We start from the raw sequence: 21724 nt of genomic DNA on the forward strand, positions 1-21724 counted from the left end.
TAAATCACACAGAGCTTCCTCCCCGTACTGTTTTCTGATCTTCAGCAAGCCCTGCCAAGAGCTAGAAACACAGCCCAGTGGGTCTCTTCTCTCAGCCCTGGGCACAGTGAAAAAAGACGGTTTGAAGTATTTGAAAGCATTTGTTAAAAAAAAAAAAAATATATATATATATATATGTATGTGTATATATATGTATGTATATATATTTCACCCTTCTGGTCTATTTAACATTCTGTATCGCCCATATTTCATTACCTTAGCTCCTCGCAATGACTATGAAATAATTTCCCAATTCTTTCCTTATCCATGGTTGCTGGTCAACTTGAGTGACTTCATACTGATCAGTTTTTCTGATTTACTGAGAGTTGAGTTTTGGGACAGTCCTCTCAAATCCACTGAGGAACAAGAATGTCACCAACCTCTGTACCTCATTAATATTAAAAAGCTAATAACATTTATTAGCATTAAGGATTGACTTACCAATGTTAATATTTAAATCTGATAAATTAATGAGTTCTACTTTTGTTTATTTTTTGCATGCTTAAAGAATTCTAATCTGTCTAGAGGAAACTTCTCTGTTTTAGTTACTTTTCAGAGCAGCAGAATATCTGCAGGCAGCACTAGGGATATAGGTAAGAAGCCAAGAAAACCATAGTTAGAACAGTTATTACTTGCTAAACTCTGGATGAGTGACTTCATTCTCCATATTTCCTTTGATTTCTGAGTTTTTTTAAAAAAGAAAAGAATGAAGAGAACCACTGATTTCCTAATTTGCAACATAATGAGAAGACAAATGAAATATTTTGATTTCTTACAGGTCTCAAGGAACCACAGGAGTTTGTTTTATTTCCATTTTATTATATATTTTATTATGGATGACATTGAATATTTCAGGGCACTGTGAAGTAACGTGGATTCCTTTTGCCTCCAAGCCTAGTCTGTGGTCAGCCTCAGCATCGTTTGCATTGCAATAGCACAAAGGAAAGAAGTGGTATTTTGCTAGGTCACAGAGAGTGTCAGTGCCAAGTCAGGACCAAACACAGGCAATTGTTTAGCTCATAAAGCCCCACAGCTTCCCGTGGATTATTTGTGGGTCACATCTCAACCTTATGTTTAATAACCACTACCACCACAAAGATTGCTGATTACTCAGATGTTAAGCACAGCCATTATTTCTTTGCAAATAAAGGCTCTCCTCAAAGAATAAAAAGACCACTTGTGCTTTCCAAGTAAAATCCTTTTATTATTAGATTCTGGGCATTTGGTGACTTATACCATATAATATATACTTATAATTCAATGATCTTAATAATAACAAAATAGCTATAACTGATTGTTTGATAAAATACAGAGAATTCCAGAAACATAGCTATGTTTTTACAAGATAAATCATAGTATGAGACTGGGAATATAATTTCTTTTCAAACCCTTTTCCCATGAGGCATATGGTAGACTTTCTTTTCCCACTTTGCTGCTCAATCCCACTCCTGTCTTGTGTGACAGCAAGAACTATCCCTTCAGCTTTACAAAGGGAGAATTAGAGAATTAGTTCAAATTTTGTTTAGAATGGGGGATTGAGGCTGCCAACATTTTTTAAATGTATTTATTTATTCGGCTGTGTTGGATCTTAGTGGCATCCTTCAGGATCTTTTGTTGCAATGCATAGACTCCCTAGTTATGGCTCATTGGCTCAGTAGTTGTGGCACGCAGGCTTAGTTGTTCAGGGGCATGTGGGATCTTAGTTAACCTGACCTGGGATCGCACCTACATCTCTTGCATTGCAAGGAGGATTCTTAACCACTGGAACCAGGGAAGTCCCGAGGCCACCAACATATTGAAGCTATTCACATCATTCTCCAGTGGCTCAGTCAATAAAGAATCAGCCTGCAGTGTGGAAGAACTGGGTTCAATCTCTGGGTTGGGAAGATCCCATGGAGAGGAAATGGCAACTCACTCCAGTATTCTTCCCTGGAGAATCCCCATGGACAAAAAAGTCTGATAGGCTACTGTCCATGACACCACAAAGATTCAGACATGACGGAGTGACTAGGCACAGCCCATCATTCTCAGCCTCTGGTTTGCCATGCAAATCAAGGCAACAAAACAGCAAAAGTGTCCTGCCCCTTGAGAACCATAATGTCATTGTTAAAGAATATGGCAACTCCCCAGGTATCAACTGTTTTTTATATTTGTCTTCATTGATGCCTACTGCACCCCACACAGAGAAAACCAAACTTTTTTCCCTTTTGAAAGACCAGGACAGCAACAGGTTGCGCGGTCTCCCCAAATGGAAATTGGGGAATTATTTAAAATACATTGCATTGACTCCCTTGCAGCATTTTAATAACACATAGGTGTGGTCTATGGAACTTCAGATAAGTAAGTCCTGAGCGAGTGCTATCAGTAGAGTTTGCTTCTGGAATGTTCTGGGAGTAGCATGGAGATTTGGGGGATGAGGCTCTCTTTTTTAAGGCAGCTACTGGAGAAAATTATTTTAATAACAATGACCTAGTGCTAAGTATCTGCCTGGGAAAACTGGGGATAAGTTGAACTCCCACAGCTCGAAGTCACCCTCCAATAAACCCTTATGGGGTCAGAGCCACAGCCCCATCTTTAGTTCTGTTTGGACTTGTACACATGTCCCTCTCATTCTGGCGAAAGGCAGTAGCATCATTCCATCTGGGCGTGTTTTAGGATGCCTCCTGGAAACAGCTGTGTTGCCTGTCTTTGTGTGGATACAGTATTTTTTAAAATGAAAATCACCATGGCAACAGCTGCAGTCACTTATTACAGAGCAGTGGAAGTGATGCTGGTATTTGTGAGGAAATCTATGCTCTCAGAATAATGTGCCCCTTACAATGGAGTGGATTTTTCCTGCTAACATTACCATTAAAAAAAAAAATAAAAAAGTGTAAGAGTGTGTGCAAAAGAAATTTACCAGGGAACTGGAGAGTTCAGGGAATTGGTAAGCAAGAATGGAGCCTTTTATCTGTGGCCCCTGAGTTAAAATCAAACCATTTGCTATTAGCTCTCAACGCCGGGGTTCTAGGGAGAGCAGCGCTTGTTATTTGTTTTTGACTCCCTGGTATCTAATATGGCACTCTAAATAGAACTGCTTAATGATGGTGATGATTAGAGTTAATTGAAGCAGTTTTCTGCTGCTTTTAGCAACACACCTCCCTTAAAGGGTTGAGGAATCTCTAAATTGGGGACTGTAGGAACCAATGTGCTCTCATCTCAGCCAATAAGTATAAAACAGTTTAAGTTTGGTTTTCTTTCAACTCAGTTCTGAAATTAATAACATCTTTCATAGGCCCGTGCTTAATTTTCTGGCTATTTGCTAAGCATTAAGAAGGAGAGTGAAGAGGAAGCTAACAAAGAAAGATATGCCTTGACATATGTTCAAGACTCTGTTTATTATGGGGGAGCATCTGTGTGCTGAGTTTTGAATGAGTTTTTCATATTCCCTAAGTGTGATGTCACATCATTTAGTGATCAAGAACATAGACCGTGTTCTTGATGGACGCAATCAGATAATTCAACAGGGAGCACTTAACTATAAGGAAAGAGAAGAGTAATACCGACTGTGGGTAATTTATGGAAATAATAAAACCTCAAAAGCTGAGGTCTCTAAGACTACAGATAAAGGAGCTTTGAGCACAGCACAAACATCCTTCAAAAACAAAATCCTTTACTCCAAAAAACTCTAACATCTGATGAGATGTTTCAGGTGTGCAAGTAGGATGGGAGGGCAGGAGAGTGTGGTTACTTATGTCTCTGAGTGTGCATGTGTGTTGAAAAGAGAATACGACTTATATTATGTGCTTTATCTCTCATAGTGTTCAAATCCCTTAAAGAAAAGTTATTGCATATATTTTTTGGCTGTTGGGCCCTAAAGTTTTAGAGTGTATATTTCACTACCAAAATTATATTTCATCTAAACTTGGTTAAACTATGTTGTGCAATGGTTTGTTTTCTCCCATCACTCAGAAGACGCAGAGAAGCCCAAGGAGAAAGTTTTTTGCCCTGGGCTATTGGAAACATATTATAAAAAGGCTCCATCTCATCCTATTCCTGGAAATGACTGCAAAACAAAAACATTTCCCCCTTTAAGCCCAGTCACAAGGGATTGTTTCATTTTTATTAGAAGACAAGGAAGCATATTAGAATCCACTGAGCAGCAAGCAGTATGTCCATCTCTCTCCTTTCTGCTGTCAACTTTGTTTCCCGTTCAAGTCAACCAAGCAACTGTTACACAAAATAAGCCCGAATTTGGGATTAGAAAATGATTGGATAGAGTCTCTCCAGAAAAATCTTTAGTGCTTATGATTTACATCCCCCTCTTATTTCTACATCCACAACTGGGTGTTGTTTTTGCTTTGGCTCCAACTCTTCATTCTTTCTGGAGTTATTTCTCCACTGATCTCGAGTAGCATATTGGGCACCTACCGACCTGGGGAATTCATCTTTCAGTGTCCTATCTTTTGGGGGTTCTCATACTGTTCATGGGGTTCTCAAGGCAAGAATACAGAAGTGGTTTGCCATTCCCTTCTCCAGTGGACCACGTTTTGTCAGAACTCTCCACCATGACCTGTCCATCTTGGGTGTCCCTACACAGCATGGCTCATAGTTTCACTGAATTAGACAAGGCTGTGGTCCATGTAATCAGATTGGTTAGTTTCCTGTGATTGTGGTTTTCAGTCTGTCTGCCCTCTGATGGAGAAGGATGAGAGGCTTATGGAAGCTTCCTGATGGGAGAGACTGACTGAGAGAGAAACTGGATCCTATTCTCTAACCCAGGTCTCCTGCATTGTAGGGGACTCTTTAATCCCTGAGCTACCAGGGAAGCCTGGGGCATGCTCAGTAAATCTTTAATCCAATTTTCTGTCAATGGGCGGGGCTGTGTTCCCTCCCTGTTATTTGACCTGAGGCCAAACTATGGTGGAGATAATGAAGATAATGGCGACCTCCTTCAAAAGGTCGCATGCACACACTGCCACACTCAGTGCCCCCAACCCTGTAGCAGGCCGCCACTGACCCACGCCTCCACTGGAGACTCCTGGACACTCATGGGCAAGTCTGGGTCAGTCTCTTGTGGGGTCACTGCTCCTTTCTCCAGGGTGCTGATGCACACAAGGTCCTGTCTCTGCTCTCCAGAGTCGGTTTCCCCAGTCCTGTGTAAGTTCTGGCAGCTCTGTGGTGGGGTTAATGGCAACCTCCTCCAAGAGGGCTTATGCCATACCCAGGTCTACTGCACCCAGAGCCCCTGACCCTGCAGCAGTCCACTGCTGACCCATACCTCTTCAGGAGACACTCAAACACAGTTGTCTCAGTCTCTGTGGAGTCTCTGGGTCCTGATTTCACCCCTCCTACCATCTTGCTGGGGCTTCTCTGCCCTTGGATGTGGGGTGTCTCCTCACATCCACGCAGCCACCGCTCAAGTGCCACACAGTTGCAGCACCACTCCGTGAATCAAGACAAATTGGAAGTGATCGAACGGGAGGTGGCAAGAGTGAACATTGATGTTTTAGGAATCAGCAAACTAAAATGGACAGGAACGGGTGAATTTAACTCAGATGACCATTATATCTACTACTGTGGGCAAGAATCCCTTAGAAGAAAGGAAGTAGCCATCATAGTCAACAAAAGAGTCTGAAATGCAATACTTGGATGCAATCTCAAAAATGACAAAATGATCTCTGCTCATTTCCAAGGCAAACCATTCAATATCACAGTAATCCAAGTCTATTCCCTGACCAGTAATGCTGAAGAAGTCGAAGTTGAGCAGTTCTATAAGGACCTATAAGACCTTATAGAACTAACACCCCCCCACCAAAAAAAAAAGATGCCCTTTTCATTATAGGGGACTGGAATGCAGAAGTAGGAAGTCAAGAGATACCTGAAGTAACAGGCAAATTTGGCCTTGGGGTATAGAATGAAGCAGGGCAAAGGCTAGTAAAGTTTGGCAAAGAGAACACACTGGTCATAGCAAACACATCTTCCAACAACACAAGAGAAGACTCTACACATGGACATCACCAAATGTCAATACCGAAATCAAATTGATTATATTCTTTGCAGTCAAAGATGAAGAAGCTCTATACAGTCAGCAAAAATAAGACTGGAAGCTGACTGTGGCTCAGATCATGAAACTCTTACTGCCAAATTCAGACTTAAATTGAAGAAAGTAAGGAAAACTACTAGACCATTCAGGTATGACCTAAATCAAATCCCTTATGATTATACAGTGGAAGTAACAAGTAGATTCAAGGGATTAGATCTGGTAGACAGAGTGCCTGAAGAACTATGGATGGAGGTTCATGACATTATACAGGAGACAAGTGATCAAGACCATCCCCAAGAAAAAGAAAGGCAAAATGGCTTGTGAGGAGGCCTTACAAATAGCTGTGAAAACAAGAGAAGCAAAAAGCAAAGGAGAAAAGGAAAGATATACCCATTTGAATGCAGAGTTCCAAAGAATAGCAAGGAAAGATAAGAAAGCCTTCCTCAGTGATCAGTGCAAAGAAATAGAGGAAAACAATACAATGGGAAAGACTAGAGATCGCTTCAAAAATATTAGAGATACCAGGGGGACATTTCATGAAAAGATGGGTACAATAAAGGACAGAAATGGTACAGACCTAACAGAAGCAGAAGATATTAAGAAGAGGTGGCAAGAATACACAGAAGAACTATACAAAAAAGATCTTCATGACCCAGATAGTCACGATGGTATGATCACTCACCTACAGCCAGACATCCTGGAATGCGAAGTCAAGTGGGCCTTAGGAAGCATCATTACGAACAAAGCTAGTGGAGGTGATGAAATTCCAGTTGAGCTATTTCAAATCCTAAAAGATAATGCTGTGAAAGTGGTACACTCAATATGCCAGCAAGTTTGGAAAACTCAGCAGAGGCCACAGGACTGGAAAAAGTCAGTTTTCATTCCGATTCCAAAGAACAGCAATTCCAAAGCATTCTCAAACTACCGTACAATTGCACTCATGTCACATGCTATAAAGTAATGCTCAAAATTCTCCAAGCCAGACTTCAATAGTATGTGAACCATGAACTTCTAGATGTTCAAGCTGGATTTAGGAAAGGCAGAGGAACCAGAGATCAAATTGCCAACATCCATTGGATCATCAAAAAAGCAAGAGAGTTCCAGAAAAACATCTACTTTTGCTTTATTGACTATGCCAAAGCCTTTGACTGTGTGGATCACAATAAACTGTGGAAAATTCTGAAATAGATGGGAATACCAGACCACCTGACCTGCCTCCAGAGAAATTTGTATGCAGGTCAAGAAGCAAGAGTTAGAACTAGACATGGAACAACAGACTGATTCCAAATAGGAAAAGGAGTACATCAAAGCTATATATTGTCACTCACTTATTTAACTTATATGCAGAGTACATCATGTGAAATGCTGGGCTGAAAGAAGCACAAGCTGGAATCAAGATTGCCGGGAGAAATATCAATAACCTCAGATATGCAGATGAAACCACCCTTATGGCAGAAAGTGAAGAGGAACTAAACAGCCTCTTGATGAAAGTGAAAGAAGAGAGTGAAAAAGTTGTCTTAAAGCTCAACATTCAGAAAACTAAGATCATGGCATCTGGTCCCATCACTTCATGGCAAATGGAGAAACAATGGAACCAGTGACAGACTTTATTTTCTTGGGCTCCAAATTCACTGCAGATGGTAACTGCAGCCATGAAATTAAAAGATGTTTGCTCCTTGGAAGAAAACCTATGACCAACCTAGACAGCACATTAAAAAGCAGAGATGTTACTTTGCCAACAAATGTCAGTCTAGTCAAAGCTATGGTTTTTCCAGTGGTCATGTATGGATGTGAGAGTTGGACTCTAAAGAAAGCTGAGCACTGAAGAATTGATGATTTTGAACTGGGTGTTGGAGAAGACTCTTGAGTGTCCCTTGGACTGCAAGGAGATCAAACCAGGAAATTCTAAAGGAAATCAAGGACTGAAGCTGAAGCTGAAGCTGAAGCTCCAAAACTTTGGCCCCCTGATGCGAAGAACTGACTCATTTGAAAAGACCCTGGTGCTTGGAAAGATTGAAGGTGGGAGGAGGAGGGGATGACAGAGGATGACATGGTTGGATGGCATCACTGACTCAATTGACATGAGTTTGAGGAAGCTCTGGGAGTTGGTGATGGACAGGGAGGCCTTGCATGCTGTAGTCCACGGGGTCACAAAGAGTCGGACACGACTGAGCGACTGAACTGACTGACATTTCTACACTTCATCTAAACCAACCTAATCAGTTTATTCATGACATTGCATTATATCTTACTTGAGAGTCTCAAGAGGAAGGTAACTCTAACAACTTAATTTTCATTAAACTAGGCGAAAAGGAAGGACATGCTGATTCAAATTCTGATGCAGGAAAGGGAATTTAAGCAGCAATAAAGAAGGAAGACAATCATATTCTTCACAAGAAGTCAGTACTTCTCCTGGATTTGGTAGCCTCAGGCAGATAATTTGATAACAGTTGTCAGTGGAGAAGGAATCACCGTTTGGCATGAAATGCATCTGAGTATAATTAATTTCTCATTAATAAATGTATTGAATTTTGTTGAACCACCTCTGAAGCCAAAGATATAAGATTCTATTGGGAGACTCTTGGGTCTGCAAAAGGATCAGGTCTACCTTTTTCTGTGTGCTTAGGTCACAAGAAACCACTGCCCCAATTCTTATGTGTTTTAAAGCACAAGTCATGTGTTCAAAGAGAACTCATCAAGACTCACATTTCTGGATGACACCTGTTTTCACGTTTGCCTTGGTAGGTCGGCTTCCTTCATTTTGCACCCAGAAGAGTCTCCATTTGGTATGACATTGCATTCTGATAGAAAAATAATGTTTTGATTATCCAGAAAATTTAGTAGCAGCCAAGGACAGATATGCTACTTCCTGCCAGATAACAGGCAAAACATCTACCCTTCAAACAAAAACATTTTCTTAAGCCTTTGGGAAGGACTGGAGAACAGTTGACTGTATAAGTTCTTCAGTTTCAATATCCCTTTGGGCTTTTTTTTTCTTTTTTTTTTTTTTGCTGGTTTGCTATTAAGTAGACATACAAAGAAAGAATTAAAGAAATATACAGATGCTTTAAAGATATCACTTCACCTGTAAAGATTACTTAAGGGAAGAACTTACCTATTGGGATCACCACATAAAACTAACCTTTTAGTGATGCACAAATTTGCCTACAGTTTACTGGGGGTGGTCAGGGAGAGAGGGGGCAACCCAGGAGGTTTAGAAACAGGTTCTAATACAGGTCCTACCACTTACTAGCCATGTGTAAGGACATGTAGCTTAACCTTCCTCAATGTCCTCAATTTCTCCTTGTAATATGTAGATAACATTATCTCTCCTGTGGGGCTATTGTTGTCATCCGCTCCTAAGTCATGTCCCACTCTTTGCAACCTCATGGACTGCAGCACGCCAGGCTTCCCTGTCCCTCACTATCTCCCCAAGTTTCCTCAAACTCGTGGGGCTATTGTAACGATTACAAATAACATATACAAAATGCTGATCACAGTTCTGGCTTGCAAGAGGCCTTCAATAAATGGCAGCTATTAGCATTGCAATGTGGAAAGCACAAAGTCCAAGAGAATGTTAACACAGAACATTTTGCAGGAGCAGACCACCTATGCTTTCTAAATTCAGTATTTAAGACTCTAAAATTATGTTGACTTTGCACGGACTGATCACTCAACTGACCAACAAACTGCCTTTGTGTATCTTGCTGGTTTATTTTGTTATGGTTAGAAGAGAAAGAAGTTATTTTTTTTTTTCTGTCATCATTTTGGTAATTTATTGAGTTCTTTTTTTAAATCCAGAAGTTTGAAGGCAGGGCATTTTAAAAGTAAATAATTTAATAGAAGCAATGTTCTCTTTCCTGTCCAGTGTCACCTACACAGACTGGTTGGTGCCAGGGCCTAAACTGTCAGGCAGTTCTAGGGCAGAAGATGGCAGAGGCACTTGTCCAGTTCCCTGAGACTTTCCATTTCATTACAGTCCCCAAATTCTGGCATCAGGCCTGTGGGGATTATCATACTCTTCCTGTGATGAAGCTACCTAGGGCCTCACTATCACATCCCATATGCATCCGTGGTGCTGTAATCTCTAATTATGCAATGACCTCCTCCTGATAATGTTTCATTAGCATTAAGTGATAAAGCAGGTTTTTCACATACAAAAGCATGGATTTTGCTATTTCTCAGAACAAAATTTTTAAGAGTCTCTCTCTCTTTAACACACACACACACACACACACGCACGATGGATATGACTGCAGCACAGTCCTCTATTGTTTTCATCTAAATGCCATTCTCCTCTCCTATCACTCACTCATTTCTGTTTCCATTTGGATGCTTTCTAATAAAAACCCTAAAGCATTTTTTTAAAAATTGGGTTTTCCAAAAAGGTCGGGATAGGTTTGAATAAAAATCTAGTGAATAGATTTAATCCAGAGGAGACAGTGAGATATAATTCTGCCCTTTTTCTCAAAGACTTGGTGATTTCTATATCCCCTTAGTCCCACTTAAGTAAAGTTCAACACTAGCCGGTAGCATACTCAGTAAGTGGTGGGTAGGATGATAATGCAAGAGAGCTGACCAAAGAAATACAACAACAATGGCAAAAAACTGGAGAAAGAGACAGACAGACAAAGAAAGAGCTCCCTTCCATAAAAGGAGCAAGTGGGAATTATTCAAAAGCAGCCTTCACCACCTGCCACTTGCCCTTCAAATTAAGAGGAGCCCCACCTCCTGCACCTTGTACCAGCTCCTCTTTCTGACCCACACTGGCTACCAGTTTCTTCCCTTACAAACAGTATGAACAATTCACTAGTTTTTAACCCATCTCAGAAACAGACAGCTGCAACCCAAATGCATTTTGTTACCAGCATGTTACTTATTTCACAACTAAGCCATCAAGGCACATTTCTCTCCCAATTCCGTTTCTCCCGTGGGTTCTCATGACATATAAATAAAGACATTGGGTCTTTTGGAGATCTTGCCCTGGGTGCAGTAAACAAAGCCTGGGAGCTGTTGTGTCTCACACATTCTGATAGACCTGTGGAGAGTCAAGCCCTGGTGGTGGTGGTGATAGTAAGTTCAGGCATGTGACTTTGGATGTTTTGAATCAATGAAATTGACATAAGCTAGACCATGAACCGGAACCGGAGAAGGCAATGGCACCCCACTCCAGTACTGTTGCCTGGAAAATCCCATGGATGGAGGAGCCTGGTAGGCTGCAGTCCATGGGGTCGCTAAGAGTCAGACACAACTGAGCGACTTCACTTTCACTTTCCAGTTTCATGCCTTGGAGAAGGAAATGGCAACCCACTCCAGTGTTCTTGCCTGGAGAATCCCATGGACGGAGAAGCCTGGTAGGTTGCAGTCCATGGGGTCTCACAGAGTTGGACACGACTGAAGCGACTTAGCAGCAGCAGCAGCAGCAGACCATGAACAGAGAGGATTGATTCAAGCCATGGTTAATTTATGCTTCACGGTGTTATCTGCTATACTTCCTCTGTCATTTATTCCCCTGTAAATACAACTCTCAAAACCTCACCTCTCTCTGCAGAGATACTTAGATGTCATTATTTACTCATGTTCTCCCATTGCCTGCTAGCCCACAGCAGCCATGTAAGATCCCTACCAGAGCAGAGAGTGTGCAAAAGGCCATGGCTTAAACACAGGGTTTCCCCCATGATCCCACTCCTATTCCCTGTGCCTTGCTCGGGTTAGCTGATTCTCTGATCTTAACCTTCTGCAGTTACTGTTGGCCTCAGTTTCTGACCACTCCCTCCTTGGTCTGCCATTAGTATTTGCGTATCCCCACTGCAGTGATGTGTAACCTTTTTGAGGTCATGGACTAAATGGAGAAGATGTATGAAAGTTAAGGACTGTCCTTCCAGAAAAGTGCGAGCGTGCATTTATGCGGCTTCACAGCCATCCCTGGTCTCCTTTGATCATTAATTCCCTGGCTGCGTTGATTGTTGTCTATATATTCACTGTGGCTTGCTCACCTGATTCTAACTTGAAGCATTGCACTGACCTGTCTCCACCCCAATCCTCAACTGAGTCTTCCAGCCTACATTTCCCCCAGCTTCTGAGCTTTTGTCTACTTGAAGTGAAAGTAAGTGTATGTTGCTCAGTCATGTCTGACTCTTTACGACCCCATGGACTGTAGCCCACCAGGTTCCTCTGTCCATGGAATTCTCCAGACAAGAATATTGGGGTGGGTTGCCATTTCCTTGTCTAGGGAATCTTCCCAACCCAACAATCAAACCCAAGTCTCCCACACTGCAGGCAGATTCTTCACTGTCTGAGCCACCAGGGAAGCCTGTTATCTTCTGACATGTGCAAAAACCATCTTCTTGAATCTTCAGACTGTTTCAGGGCCCAAGGTCCTAGCCCTAGGAGCTTCACAGCTGATCAATGACCTTGATAAATGACCTTGGCATCTGACTCCAAGTCTTAGCAACTACCTTTATTACATGGGTGGGATAGACCTATTAATTACCTGAGTTAGAAATCTCTCAATTTGTACAAGTTGTATTGGCTTAGAGATTCAAATATACTATAAAGTCTACATCCTTGTCCCAGACAAAGCTGTGTCCTGAAGATGCAGTATCAGAGATGACTCTACTGTGGAACATTGCATTCTGCAATATATACTTTACAGCAACTGCTACACACATAAAATGTAATTTAAAGGCATTATGTGAAAGGAAAACCCTCTTTGGTAAGATTTATTGGTCCACAGCTCCCATGCCTCAAACACAAAATCAAAATCTGTAGAGGAGAGGCAACTGCTTTGGTAAAATGCATTAGTTTAAGAAGATAACTGTGCTTTGCCTCGAAAGATAAATTTGTGCTCAAGTGAAATTATCTGCAACTCTAAAACGATGGATGCAGATTCTCAATTAAGTTGCGATTTGGGATGCAGATGCTCACTTAATTGCTAATAAATAGAAGAACAGGAGAAGGATCTGGGGATATGAGTTGATCAGTGCAAATATTTTCTAGGAGTTGGCTTGTCACCAGGTGAAACTCCATCAGGCTGTCTCAGAAAGCTCTTTACAATCTGAGTGAGTTTGTTATACACAGGAATGAAAGGTGCCCAGATTAGGAAAGCTTTTCATAGGACCTTATCTATGAAAAGTCCTTTGACCCAACCAGAGGCAGCTAGCATTTCATTCAGCCCCTCATCTCTGTCCTCAGCACACATTTTTGAAGCACTGCAGGCTCCAATGCAAGAAAGTGCCTGTTTTTGAATTCTTTTCATCTCTATGTGGCTTGCAGTGAGCTGTGGATTGATGATTGCCATGAAAGCAAATGCCATAGGTTTCCTGACTTTTCCTTGATTGTTGCTGATCAGCAATTCCACACAACTTTATTAGATACTTTCTATTCATGATTTTTTTTTTCCTGCTTTACATATAGCAATGAGGTAAAGAATCTGCCTTCAATACAGGAAACACAGGTTGAGTCCCTGGGTTGGGAAGATCCCCTGGAGGAGGAAATGGCAACCCACTCGGGTATTCTTGCCAGGAAAATTCTATGGCCAGAGGAGCCTGATAGGCTACAGTCCATGGGTCACAAAGATTCGGACACGACTGAGTGGCTAACAGACTTAGCAATGAGATTTCTGTGGTATGTCTACCTTGGCTACTAGAAGCTCAGCTCTGTTGGATTTGCAAGACAACCATGGATCTTTTGGTCTTAACTATTGTTAGCAATTTACATGCATCTCCTTCTTTGATACTATCCCAGAAATCTTCTGCTTTACAAGCCTCATTAAGAAAAAGATGAATTCAGCATTTGATCTAACTCTAAATGTATTACTCATTCCACCTCAAAAGAGTCTTGAAATGTTCTGACACATTAATTGGAATTCTAAATGCGCTATATTTTTAGAAATAAAGTTTAGTTTTTATTGACTTCTTTTGAGAAAATGGTGAAAAACAGAGTAATCACTCTAACAATAATATTAATACAAATAACAGTAACAACAGTTAATAACAGCTATCATTTATGGAGTGCTTTCTATGTTCTTAGTAGAAGCACTGTACGTATATTAACCCAATGAATCTCCACTCTGTGAAAGAGGCACAATTGTTATCACCACTTTTTAGATGAAGACACTGTAACACAGATAATTGCTATAAAGAGACAGTAGTCACACAGGGTGCACAACTGTGGGAGATGATGTGAAACTTGAGCTGGTCCTGGCATGGACACCAAAAGACTCAAAGTGGATGTAGTTTCATAACAAGCTCATTTCCATATGCAGAAGAGGCCTCCACGAAGAAGTCCTGGCCTGTAAGCAGCACTGGCAGTCAGCAAAACCACTCATATCAAAACGATTGTGTTCACTAATGCAATTTCTTTTATTACAAATTAGCACCATGCCGTGTGTGCGTGTGTGCTCAGTTCTGTCCGACTCTTTGCGACCCTATGGACCATAGCCCACTGGGCTCCTCTGTCCATGAAATTTCCAGGCAAGAAAACTGGAGTGGGTCGCCACATCCTTCTCCAGGGGATTTTGCCGACCCCAGGATCAAACCCGCCTGTCTTGAATCTTCTACATTGGCAGGTGGGTTCTTTACCAGCTGAGCCACCAGGGAAGCACTAGAAGTCTAAAAATCTTCAGAGTAGTCCTTGCCTCCATCCTATGAAGGTGGAATGTTTGTTGAGTTATTTAATCTGTGCACGCATTCAGGCAATGAATCCAACTGCTTCCACTTTCTATTGTATTGTAAATGGGCTTTCACTAGTGAGACCTGAGCTGAGTGCCTACTAGTGAGACCTGAGCTGAGTGCCTACCATTCCAGGAAGAGTTACTTGGGGCAACTAATTTACCATCCCTGAGTCTGTTTATGCCCAAAATGCAAATACATGCTTCATTAGATTGTTAGAAGGATTAAATGAGGTGAAATACACAGTTACTTAATTTCTCTAAGGGGCTTCCCTTGTAACTCAGTTGGTAAAGAATCTGCCTACAATGCAGGAGACCTGGATTCAATCCCTGGGTTGGGAAGATCCCCTGGAGAAGGTCATGGCAACCCACTCCAATATTCTCGCCTGGAGAATCCCATGGACAGAAGAGCCTGGCAGGCTACAGTCCATGGGGTCGCAAGAATCAGACATGACTTAATGACTAAACCACCACCACAATTTCTCTAAGCCATAGTTTCCTCATCTATAAAATGCAAATCAAAATAGCACCAACTTCAGGGAGTCACAGTGAGTGTTAAATGAGATAATGTTTATTAAAATGTTTAACCAGCACTTGACACGTAGTGAATGCTCCATGGTGGAAAAAAAAAGCAGGGAATAATAAGCATTTTGAGTGCTCAGTCAAGGTTGGAACACCTGACCCCCTTCTCCATTTCAGCCTTGGGGATTAATATTTGGTCTTTCTTGTGCATATTAATCATTATATTTTAATTTTAACTAGCTTTCCATCTTTAGTGACTATTAACCTACTTTTCCATCTTTTTCTATCTATTATGACTATAAGTTTCACACATCAGAGTACTCTTTGGAGCTAAGGTTTCATTAGTGAGGATTAAAGCAACTAAAAGTTGGAAACGGGTTGAAGTTCACATCAGATCATGAGAATTAGTCCCTCTCTCTCTCTCTCTTTTTAAATAGGCTCACAGTAGTGGGATTCAAATTCTTGTTTCTGCTTTAGTAAAGGAAGAAAGAAAATGAAATAAGGAGAGTATTTGCAAGTGACTTTTATCTTTAAGACTATCTCAAATTCACTTTCCTCCCAATATTAGGTATAACAAAAAATTTCTCAAAGCCTGCAGACTAATTCAATTCTGACAAGACTTTTCAGGCTAAATTGCAAAGTAATTTAAGATCTCCTTTCAAAGAAAATGCACATATAATTCATAACAAACCTCGTTTTACTCTTCTTCCCTTTTAACCAATTTTAAGCTCAGAGCTCTCTTCGTCACTTTAGAGTTGGAACTTAATGGACCAGAGCCACTTAGGAATCTGTCAAAGACTTTATTCCCTGCTGAAATTTGTAACTGTTCTTGATGTCATGATCAACCTGGCTCCAACCTAAATCATCGGCGTCTTCCTTGCATCTCCACTTACTGCCCCTTGCTTGCTGAATGCCCCTTGCTCAGCCGTTTCCAGTGGCAGGATCTGGGTAGCACAGAAAACCAAGTCCCCTATCCCTCACCTGAGAGTTCTGGAAAATGCTGAAAATAGAGAGTCATTAATTCTGGGGGCGGGAGGTTCCTCAAGGCCATGTTATCCAACAGTCTAGTGTATGAATATTCTCCATAGCACCCTGACAGGTAATGGTTTCATTCTGTGTTTAAGCATCTCCAGTGACAGAGAACTTACCTTTTAAAGATCCCATTTCATTTTCCATCAGATCTAAGAGTTAGGAAATTTCTGAAATAGAATATAAAGCTGAAATCCTTCTCCCTCTGATGCTTTACTTGTAGACTTTATCTTTCCTTCTGGAAACATAAAGAATGAGGCCAGCTCACTGTACCTGTTTCTGCTAAATGCATCTATCATTTAAACTCTTCTCCTTCCTTACATCCTCTTCCCCACCATCCTACTCTTCCCCCTGTGATCTGCTGTGGTTTTTCAGGTTTTGTTCAGATGGTGGTATCCAGTCCAGTGAAGAAAGGCCTGGTCTGCTGCAGCCGTGAGAGAGTACAGCGAGGTCATGCCCACTCCTGTCCAGCTTCCTCTACTCCTACGAACGCAGCCTTCACCCGGAATGCTCTATAACATGCTCCCCTACCCTGAACCCTCCATTAGATGCCCTTTCACCGTTAGAGGAAAATCTAAGTCCTAACAATGTCCTGGAAGCTTCCATAAGACCGGGTCCCAGCCCCATCTCAGCCTGTCTCCTACCACCCTTCCCCGGCCCATTTCCCTCTAGCCATACCGCCTCTGCTTCCGAGACTAGAAACCCCTCCCATCATCCTCATATAGGACTCCATTCAATAGTGCTTTTCAGAGAAGACTTTCCTGACCACCCTAACTAAACCAGCACCCTCATCACTATCTCTTCCATGCCTTCATGCTGCTTCCTTCTCTTTTCTGTCTCTGTCCTTAAGTCAAATATCTATTTGCTTAGCTATTTATTATGTTGTTTTCTTCCCTTGAATGTCAGGAACATGAGGTCAGAAGCTTTGCTGTATTTCCTGCTGTATCTTTAGTGTCTAGAACAAAGTCTGCATGTAGTAGGTACTCAAGAAATATTTGTTGGTGGGAGGAATCTGCTAATTCAGTCTGAGATTGTATTATTCTGAGGGCAGCCATGATATACTAACTCATACTTCCCACAGAGTTCTCTTTGTCTTTTTTTCTGTTGTGCCAGATATCAAAATGGTATTCGTCGAGGATTTGGAAAATCACTCTTTGGAGTGAATTTGGATTCTTAGTCAGCAGTCATGAACCAAACAATCCTTAGAAGCTGAAAGAGTTAATTAACGTGCCTCCCCAAACACAGCTCTTTGCCCTACAGGGTCTTTAGCCCTGGGGAAGGTAAAACCCTAGTTCTAACTCAAGCTCAGCACACTTCTGGCCAGAACCTCTTATTATTAAGAGGCAGCTCTTCTAACCTCCCAGGGTGCCTGGAATGCCCCCAATTCCTGAAGTCATTATGTTTTACAGCAGGTTCTCTTGACAGAGCTTCAGAGGCCTTTGGCAGAACATAAGCCAGAATAATGGGTGAGCAGATGCCAGGATGAATTCTGATGTGTACACACAATTCTTGGCCCCATAAAAATCAATTCCTTATTCATAATTAAGCAACTTCTTGAGAAAGGGCAGGTTGGTACAGTTATTAAAAGATAAATAATAGATAAGGATCCACTTGTTTCTTTTTAGGGGGACGATAAAAATTTTAAACGCAAAATAGCACTGTAATTAGTTTTTCTTCTACTCTGCTTCTTACCTGTGACACTCAGGGCCAACCAAACAGAGCACTTTTTACAAATTTCCATCACCCCTCTGTGTTGTAGTTCTCCTTAAAATGTATCCTTCAGAGCATAATAACAGGCAACTCTAGATAGCTGGGGAGAAAAGAAACTAGAAGCACCCAGAATAAAGGTCACAAAATGTGTCAGCCTATGGGCTTTTTCCTGTTTTCCAAACTGGGTGTAAGGAGCAGAACTGAAAACACAAGTAGCTAAATGCATCCATTCTAAAAGAAGCAGCAGGGCTCCCCAGCAGTAAGAAACACATACCTCCCAACAGGCTTCACTGGCAAAGAATTGGCCTTGTTTCCTCCAATTCCTACCCCATCTTCTTGGTCTCAAATAACTGTATGAAAGGGGGCCTCCTTGGAGAGAGGGCAGTGTTTGAGGTGTGAAGCTGTTATCCCTCCCCATGAGGGAGCTTCCACTCCCCTAAGTCAAGTGGAAGGGACCCCATTAGAATCACCCAAACAGACGAGGGCTGCTTGCAAGAAGAAGACTTCCAGCTTATCCCCAGCGGAGGAAGCTGCAGAGAGCCTGAGGCCCTCTCAAAACAGAGCAGGGAAGGGAGTTCTTGGGTGTGGCTTCTTGGAGTAGAGATGCAGAACACAGGGACTGGCCTACAGATTGTTGAAGGAATCAGCTGGAATCCTCTGTGTCAGCACGGCTCCCTGGTTTGGTGTGTCTGGGGAGTGGGCAAGGTGAGCCCACCCAGAGCAGTGGTCCATGGTCCCTGGAGGGAGTTCAGTGCTGCCCCAAATAAGAGGACTACAGATCAAGAGAAAGGTGAAAGCCAGTGATCTGTCCAAGTGGCCCCTAATCCAAGCCATAGAAAAGGGCTGGGAATGTGTATAACTGGCAGGGCAGAAGGAAAATTGAGTGGCCCCTGGCGGGGCGGGACGGGATTCTTAATAAAACGGAGGTGTCACTGTGAAAGTAGGGACCTCCAAGAAAGGGACCAAGCAGGAACAAGAGTGAGATCAGGTACCCTGTCCATGGTGGCCAAGCAAAAGGTGGACAGCTTGGCTCCCTGTCCTTCCTCCATGTCTCTGACACTAGGGGGCGCTGGTGCCCAAGTGGGAGTAAAGGGACATGTCTCTCCTCCCTTTCAAATCATCCTGCTCTCTGCTTTAGAATATTCTGCAGGGAGAAGAATCTTGCTTTGAAGATTTAGGTTTGAAGCTAGACAGCACTAAGTTTAGATAACTGAAAAGAATTGAATAATGGAATTTGACCAAGACATCATTAATAGAACTATATATCCAGCACAAAGAAGGATTCCATACAGTACAATGGGAAGCAGTGATTAGGAAAAAAAAAAAAAAAAATTCCTATATATGTCCCAACTAATCAAGAACTCTGTAATACACTTGGGACAGTGGTTTAAATATTTTCTGTTAGGGATTAAAGATTTGGCAGAGAAAATGGAAGTGCCTTTGGTATATCTTTGGCTATGGTAATCATCTTCCCATTTTTTTCTTGATGACATTCATAGAAATTCTAAAAGGAATGCAATCTATTTGCTTAAAACTTTCCTTTTAAAATTTTAAAGTGGTATTGATTCATGTTAACAGGAGAAGTGAGACTAAACTGGGAGACACAGAAGTCAATTGTTCCAATCAGGCACTCAGGACCATGAGTGGCTTGTGGGAGCTGGGAGGGCCAATCAGAGGGACAGCGTCTTTATGAAAGAATGGCTGCCCGGGAGCTGGAGGTTGTTGAGTAGTGTCTGTGAGTAATTATGGGGAAAATAACGTAGCAGTAGCAGTGCAGAGTAACAGGAGGGAGTGGTGATGGAGACTGGGTGGTCCTGAAAAGATTGTAAGAATCAGGAGAGATGACTCAATAGGATCCAGAGTGGGGAGATGCACAGCATTTTGGAAGGGGTCATTGGCAGCAGGGACAGTGGTTCCATTTACAGACTGCTGTTCATATATGATCTCATCGTCACTCTCAGCATGATTGCAACACTTTTCCCCCTGCTTCCTCTTCTTCTTCTTTCTTCTCCTCCGTACCTCTTTCTCCTTCTTCCTCATCAGTGGCATTTATTGAGAAGATACACCACATTCCATTATATACAAAACGATTTGTAAGATCAAATGATACCTGATACCCAGAGATTCTAGACCAGGGACTAGTCAGTGTGAGACAGTTAATGGCATCTCAGTTCTAATTTGCTTGAGGTAGTACTGATTGGACATCTAGTTTGGGTTACTTCTTTTAGAACTAAACCAATCTCTCAGTTCAATAGAAAGAGACAGAGGGAAAGAACAGACAATGAAGAAGGACAAGAAGAAGCAAAAGGAGAAAAAGGAGGAAGAGGACAGAGTAAAAGGAGGAGGAGGAAGGGTTATTTGAAGAAGGATGACTTACCTAAGAAATGCTTATCTAGTTTTGACTTTGTACCAGGTACCATTTCAAATGCTTTATAAACATTAATTGATTGAATTCTCATAGCAACCTTATGTGATAGGTATACTTATTATTACCATCATTTTATTATCATTTTTAATCATCATCATAGGAAACTGAAGGGCATATAGTCTAAGTAATTTGGTCAAGGTCACACAGCCAGTAAGTGGCAGAGCTAAGATTCTCACTCAGATCTCAGATTCAGGTACTATGCTCTTAACACTACCTAAGCTGCCAGGGGGTTCCCTGTAGGAACGTCAGAAAGATGAAAAGATGGGCTGTTGAGAACACTGGAGTTTCAGTCGTGTCTGTGAACCTTAAATGATACAGTGAGCACTGTGATCCTTATTCATGTTGCTCTCTTCAAAGAAATGTAGGCTATTTCATCCATTTCAAAAATTTTGAATAAAAGATACATACATTTATTTCTGAGACTGGATGCAATACACGATCATCAAACTAGTTTTTGCTGAATAATCTGTTCCTGAACAGAATGAATCAATAACCTGGCCTTATTTCCAATTTATAAGATGAATATTTAAACACCACTGTGTAGTTCTGGTCATGTTATTTTCAAGGATATTGGTTGTATCCAACTCAAATATTCTTTTCCAGAAATCTGCATATCACAGATCTACCTTCACCAGATTATGCTATAAACAGTGCATCTTCAGAGAGGTGTCCCATAGAGCAAGCACCACAAAATCCAGTTCTTCTTCCCCACCTCTTCCCAGTCTGATATTTGCCCCCACTAATTGTTCAAACGGCTCCCTTGGTGCACGGGAGGAGGGATTTACTTTTTAAGTCCAAAGTGCTGAAATCAGCAGTAGGGCTGGCTGGAACGTGATCATCCTTCCTCTGTCAGGTTGAGGTTGGAAAACTACACATGCTACCCAAACTCTTGGTTGTTTCTGAAAACACCCTCTGTAGCTGCTGCTGCATAATCTAGAGGCTTTGTGTTGCAGCTGAAAACTGGAGCCCAGAAAGATGCCTCCTTTGCCAGGGCTTCAAGACTGGAGGAATAATTTCCTAAAATCCGGGCAGTCAGCAGAAATTCAACATCCCTGGGCTATAAGGCCCCTTCTTTCTTGGCTTCATCCCTCACCAGAAGCCAGAGAGTTTTGCCTGCAGATTGTCCCCCGTGAAACCTGGGGAGATGTGACTCAAGCTCGGTGTACTGGCCTGTCCTTGTCCTGGAGCACATCGTTGTCCAGGCTGCTGAGGATGCTCCTTTCTTCCTTCATCCATGGAGCCAAGAGCTCCACACAAAACCAACTAGCATCACTTCTATGGCCATTTCCTCCCTGGAGAC

General features: G+C 41.9%; 1 protein-coding gene across 4 annotated transcripts in view; it reads left to right on the plus strand.

The window, feature by feature from the left end:
• SLC9A9 (solute carrier family 9, subfamily A (NHE9, cation proton antiporter 9), member 9) overlaps positions 1 to 21724 on the plus strand; it is a 656333-nt gene that overhangs the window by 288634 nt on the left and 345975 nt on the right. The window lies entirely within an intron of this gene.

Source organism: Bison bison, unplaced genomic scaffold (genome assembly GCF_000754665.1).
Source record: "Bison bison bison isolate TAMUID 2011002044 unplaced genomic scaffold, Bison_UMD1.0 scf7180017864384, whole genome shotgun sequence".
Classification (NCBI taxonomy): Eukaryota; Metazoa; Chordata; class Mammalia; order Artiodactyla; family Bovidae; genus Bison; species Bison bison.